This window comes from Chlamydotis macqueenii, chromosome 12 (genome assembly GCF_036417535.1).
Source record: "Chlamydotis macqueenii isolate bChlMac1 chromosome 12, bChlMac1.mat, whole genome shotgun sequence".
Classification (NCBI taxonomy): Eukaryota; Metazoa; Chordata; class Aves; order Otidiformes; family Otididae; genus Chlamydotis; species Chlamydotis macqueenii.
In genome coordinates, this window is record NC_141567.1 from 6190581 (window position 1) to 6196886 (window position 6306).

Sequence of the window (6306 nt, forward strand, 5' to 3'; positions counted from 1 at the left end):
GAGGTCCCAGGTTTTAGGGAATCTGCAGGAAGTACATTTTCCTTATGTGGAAAAACAGAGCAGATAGCAAGAAAACAACACAAGGGCGAATAAGCTTCACTAGAGTAAATATCTTGATCACTGAATTTTAAGGTGTTGCTAATTATTATGAATTTTTATTGAAAATTTTGATTATGGAAAATATTTCAAAACTTTATTGGGCTTTTAATGTCCTGTTCTATTTCCAGTGAGGAGGTTCACCCTCTAAAGAAACTCCTGTTAAGGGCACGTACAACTCGGTGACCGCAGTGCCAGTGAGAGCTCATCTGCAGAGAAAGACTTTGTGAACTGTTTCAGGGAAGGACAATACATGGTTGTATAGCACCTGATGCAAGGGAGGCATGACATATGACCCTTATCAGAAATGGAAAAATAAACATCAACAAGACAGATTGAAGAACACATCAGAAACAGTAAAAATAAAGTTAAAACTAATCACTGATAACATTTAGCCTGGAGTGCTTTTTGCTTTGTTATTCTATATTGACAATCCCACCTAGAAATGGGTCTCTAAGACTTTTTGACTTGTAGACAGCCCAGTTTGCTCTACAGACCCCAGTGTAACCACTGTCACCCATGGGAGGGCCCCAGGGCCTTTGCTATGCTGCATCTTTGGGGATGGATCACATGGCTCCCAGACGAGAACAGAACCAGACATTTTCCAACCAAATACCTCTCAGGTCACTGAGCAATGCTCTGGTGGCTCTGCCTCGCCAGCAAATGCCCATGCTGAGGCGCATCAACAAGTATCTTTGCCTGAGGAACTTTCCTCCTGTAGGGTTTCCGCGCTGATGGCAGAAGGAGATGTGCGCCCTTGCCTCGGCCAGCACTGTGCATGGTCCAGCGAGCCGGCTGAAACCACTGACACAGGCTGGTTGTGTTCTGAGATCCCAACTTCCAAACTGGGGCATCGGTGCTATGCACGTAGGCTTTGATCCACCAGAACTGCTGGTGTGGAAGGTAGAGAGGGCAGAGGGGCAGCTGGCTGGTGGAGAGCAAACAAAGAAGAGCAGAAGCCCCCCTAATTACCACAAGCTCCACAATCATTGCTGATGAGTGTTACCAGCCATTGCAGAGCAGGAATACAAGAGAACTCCGAGTGAAGGAGTTTCAGACTGGACTTTGGGGTGAATTGCATCAGCCTGTTGCTGCCCTGAAGTCCCAGACACCAGAACCCTCATGCTAAATGGTGTAAAGCCAAAACAAAGCCTAGTCCCCGATTATAACAACTTGCAGCCTTGGGACATATAATTATTCATTCAGATGAGGCTTTATGTCAAGAGCTGCTACTTTACAAGACAATCAGGTACTGCCACAGATGATTGCCACAGCAAGGACATTTGGGAAATCTCTCAAGATCACCTGGTGAGTGCTGCCATCAGATTCAGAGCACAGCTGCTCCATCACTCCATTCCTGGCTGTCATGTCGAAGGATAGTAAAATAATATCACGGAGATGTTTCTACTCCAAGGAAATAAGCTGTATTACTCTCTACAGGGTGACAAATCTCTGCCATGGCTATGTCACAGTGCAGAATACATGTAGAGTGACTCCTAGAGTTCCTCAAAAAAGAGCAGCCAGGTTTTCCAGGGCACTAAACCCTCATCCCCAGCCATTTCAGCTGACAGACTCGACAGTGGAAATCACACCATGCCCATACTCCACACTACGGGATCCCAGGCAGACCCTCTCACAACCGCTGCTGGCTTTCCTTTCCTTGTGTCTTGGAGAATCCATGAACAGTGACTGATGAATTTTAATTGCTACTCTGGTTGGGCAAAGCCAATCAAAGGATACTTTGAACATCAGGCAGCTTTCCCATGTCTTCTAAGCAGCTCCAGGACAAGAGCAGACTCTGAACAAAGATGAACTGCCCAAGTTCCTCAACATGAAAGTCTCCAGGCTGATTTTCAAAGCTTTTTGAAGCAGTGAAAGAGAAGGATACCAAGATGCCTGGTGTTGAGAAAGATCTCAGAACAAGAACATTCCCTTTCCCCTTTATCTCTTGCCTGCCTCACCACAGCCAGTGATTTCAACATCTCCTTCTTCACCTCCCCTGGCATGAGTAGCAGACCACGTACCCAGTGAACCCAGAAATGGGCAGCTCCAAATCTTTGTCCAAAGCCAGGTGGTTTCTCATTCCCCAGTGAGAAATGGCACGACTTTAACATGGTAATGATGTTCTGCATTAACTTGTTCTCCAAACAAGGACCAGTTTGTCAGAAGACAGAAATGGAAAAGGGTCAACCTTTCCTGCCCTTTCTGCACAGAACAGTTCCTTCTTTCAGGGGGGGATGGCTTGAAAGCTCCAGTTATCAAAGTCTGTTTTCCACAAAAAGTAACACCTCCAGAACCAGACTCCTCTCCCTTTTTTAGGCTATGAAGAAGTCCTTGGTGTTTTGGCCTGGCCACTTCTCCAATACAGCTTCTGTCATTAAGAAAACAAAAAAGAAAAGAAAATCTGCTTTTTTTTGAAAGTTCTGCAAATATTTTATGCCCCCTCTTTCTTTTTTCTTTTTTTTTTAATTTTTTTTTTTCCTTTCTTACATTCACACAAGCAAAACAACAAGAGGGTCCTCTGATGAATGTGGCGGATCGCCATGGTTACGGTTCAGAGATGCAGCAAAAAGCAATTATGGTGGGACATAGCAGAGAAAAAAAAAAAAAAAGGAGAAATGCACCTCTTTGTCAGAATTTCAGAACAGCTGTAATAACACTTCTGCACCCTAACCAGTGCAAAGTAACTGAAATATTGTGGCATGTTAAATGCCAACGCATTAAATATCGGGATTTCAATGTCACATTATTTAAAAAGACAGGAAGCATTAATTTCCAGCTGCACTTTCAGCCTGTTAAGTCATCTAGGGGGAATAGGGAAAAAGGAGCAAGTCCATGGCACGGGGCCTCACATTTTGAGGTGTGAAATAAAACACTGTTCAGCGAGGCAGTGGAATGCACTTGTAACAGATTTAATCTGACAGCAGCTGCAGTTTCCTATTTAAGCTTTGTGTGATTTATTTTTCCCCTTGGTGTTGGAGCTCCTGAAAGAGATGGCGATGCTCTCCTGACCTTTCCCAATCTGAGGATCTCAAAGCACTTTATCCCCATGCATTCATTTTCACAGTCTGCGATAGGCGAGAGAGGTGGGTTGTCCCTGTTCTCACACAGTGGGCAAGACCCACTTGGGTCTGATCTTCCTTGCCCAAGGGTCACAGGTGGGATGTCTCTATTTGGGCCTCTGCAAGGACTGGGAGAAGTAGGAAATTACCATTTTACATGCAGTTATTTTAAGATTATATTGAAAATAAAAGCTGCATATCACAGGCTGGGATTATCTGTGAAGCGCATGTACATCCGTAACATTTATTTCTCTATGGCTAGCAAAAAAAAAAAAAAAAAGATTCACCTCTGCTCTTTCTATTTGTATTTAATCTTAAGGGTTTCCATCATTGGTCTTACAGATCTATTTTTGGTGACAACTGCAGGATAAAGTATCTCCCTTCCTTCTCATACTTGTTGCGTACTGCAGCCCCCAGCTGTGTTCTTGTTTTCCAGGCTATGGATCAATACCAGGGATGAGGTCCTCCTGAATTTTAACCCACAGAAAGAAGTGAAAAGTGAGAAATGACTGAAATGGATCTGTCTGTCATCCTGTTCACTAAGCGGTTCTGCAAGCTGTAGTGCCAAAGGCCAGAGGTAGCGGAAAAGGTGAAGGGTATGAAGGGTGATGTGCATGGTGCACCTTGGTTCCAACAAAAAAAAAAAAAAAGGATAAGCAGAGCAATACAATGAGTGATAGACAAAACAGCTCAAACAGGACAAAGATTAACCACTTCACAGTTTAGTTACCTCTTTTCTGAATGCTTCTGTCCAGTTACATTTCTTGTCTCTTCATGGAAAAGAGCTCTCAGATTGCACACCCCAGTTCAAGCTTTCCTCCATCTGGTCACAAAAGCAAGTTCCTCCATCCGTCCAACACTGACTCACTGATGGCCTCAGATAAAAATCAGGTTTTCCATTTGTAGCAATAGCGCATTGTTCCTCTTCTTTTTTTCTATATTATGCCCGGCAAAATTGAAGTTCCAGGCTGCTTCCTCAAGCAAAAAATCTGAGAAAAACTTATGTATAGAAAGATGAAGGAAAACGAAGTATTGCGAAGTCTTACGGTTCTATATCACAAGTCTTATGATATTTTGATTTTTTGTTTCTAAAAGCAAAACACAATATGAACATCTTAGTACAAGAACAGTGGAGAAATAGTGAAAAACAGAAAGGACTGCTAAAGGTTAAGTAGTGAGAGGAAGCCTAAAAAAAGCCCCACAGAGCTTTAAGTTCTTTTGCTTTTTAAAGCAATCCGTGATTTAGACAAAACTATTACAACTTCTGAACATTGGGGATACACCATGTTAGATTATGTACTTGAGAAAGGCTGAGGAGTGAGGTTTTAAAAAAATTTGTCACAGGAGAAAAGCTCTGTGGCGTGAAACTGAGATTTAATGTTATAGGTTGTGCCCTTACTGACAGCAACAGCAGAAGTTTCAGGAGCTAAACCAAACCAAACGAACTCTCCTCTAAATCCAGCAGACGGATGCACAGGGAGGTTGTGGTGTCTCCTCTGCCAACACACCTTCAAGGTTTGTATTCTCTCAGCACTGGAAATTTAAATCTGAAAAGAAACAATAAAATTTACCTCCGGTTTACATTTGTAGATTAAAAAAATATGAAAAGACAGCCTTAGTTTCCCTAGGAAACTTGATTAAATGTAGTGTTTAAACCCATTAAAGCATTTTACTGTTTTGAAAATTGCGAAGATAAACAAAATGCCATTGGAAACTGTTTTCCAATTAAATTAAATTTTGGCCAAGAGCAGGTTTTTTTTTTGAGAAAGTCTCAGAGGATTTATCAGCAACCCACACCCTGGGGAGGTGGGTTTAACCTTTCTCTTCAATTTATACCTTTGGAGATTTGGTTTCCACTCCATTTTCTCCCATCTTCTGAGAAGTTCCTCCCAGATCAGAGGTAGCCATCCCAACCAGCGGGGCAGACTGGATGACTACCTCACCCAGAGGTAGGCGAGGCTTCACCAAGAGCATGGTACCTTGTCAGCAAACAAACACCAGACCCAAAGTGAACTGATGAGGTACAAAGCAAGAAGGGTAGTAAGGTGGAGGAAAGAAGCTCAGCTTCCAAGTGAAACTCAAGCTGGGTGAAAGCAGAGAGTGTTTGCAAACTATGTCAAGTGATCAGAAGAAAGGCTGAAAGTATAAGCTGGTTTAGAGGTTTCAAAATCCATCTCTCCTTCCAGAAGAGATAAGACACTCCAAAGACTGGAAACCTCACAAGAGAGCAATTTAGGCAGCTCTGGTTTTGAACACGGGGCTCCAAGAGGAAAGGATCTTCAAGTTGAATGAATGCCAAGTTGCAGCAGGAGACCCAGCCCTGCAAGGTGCTGAACTACCCTGTATCAATAGGACCTAGAAGCATGCAGAGCCATTTATGATCAAACGCTCCCAATGGGTAACTCCCTAGAGATGGGATCTGGAGATGGAAAGCAGATCAGAACAACCAGAAGTGCCACAATGCTCTGCAGCAGCAAGCACCATTGTCAAGGCATCCTTTGTGCTATCTGCACTTGGCATTTATATGACAGAGAGATAAAAGAAGGAATTCTAAAACAAAGGTCTCATTGGAAATTGCTGTTTTCTCATTGCTTTATTATTTGCTCTTTGCACACGTCAGATAAGTGGCCTTGCAAATAGCCTTAATTAGAAATGCAGATTACACTGGGCCAGAATACAGTGGTCACTGTTTCTCTCCAGCAATTCTGCTGGGAATACATGTGGCCAATTTGCTAAGAAACAAGCTGAAAGTCAAAGTTAGCTTCATTTTTAGGCTATACAATGCATGCAGTTGCTGTGCCCAGTTCATAAATCCAGCAGCTGTGAATAATTCTTCATTCTGAAAGAATTTAGTGGAAGAAAAGGACGGCATTTCCAGTGGAAAGGTCCACTTAAGGAGACGTGCAGCTTCTGGTAGTGGTTTTATCCCCTGAGGTAGAGTCAGACATGATCAATGCTGAATTGGAGAGCTGCAACCAGAAAACCAAGGTGCTGTCTCAGACCTGGCAACAGGCTTGTCTAACTGAAAGATTGTCTTCCTCCCACACCCGATGGAGATTAGCCTGTCAAATAAAAGATACCAGCTTTCTTCACACACCTTGGCTTACTTGGTTTATTACCACTTCTCCTATGAGTGGAGCTTTTGCCT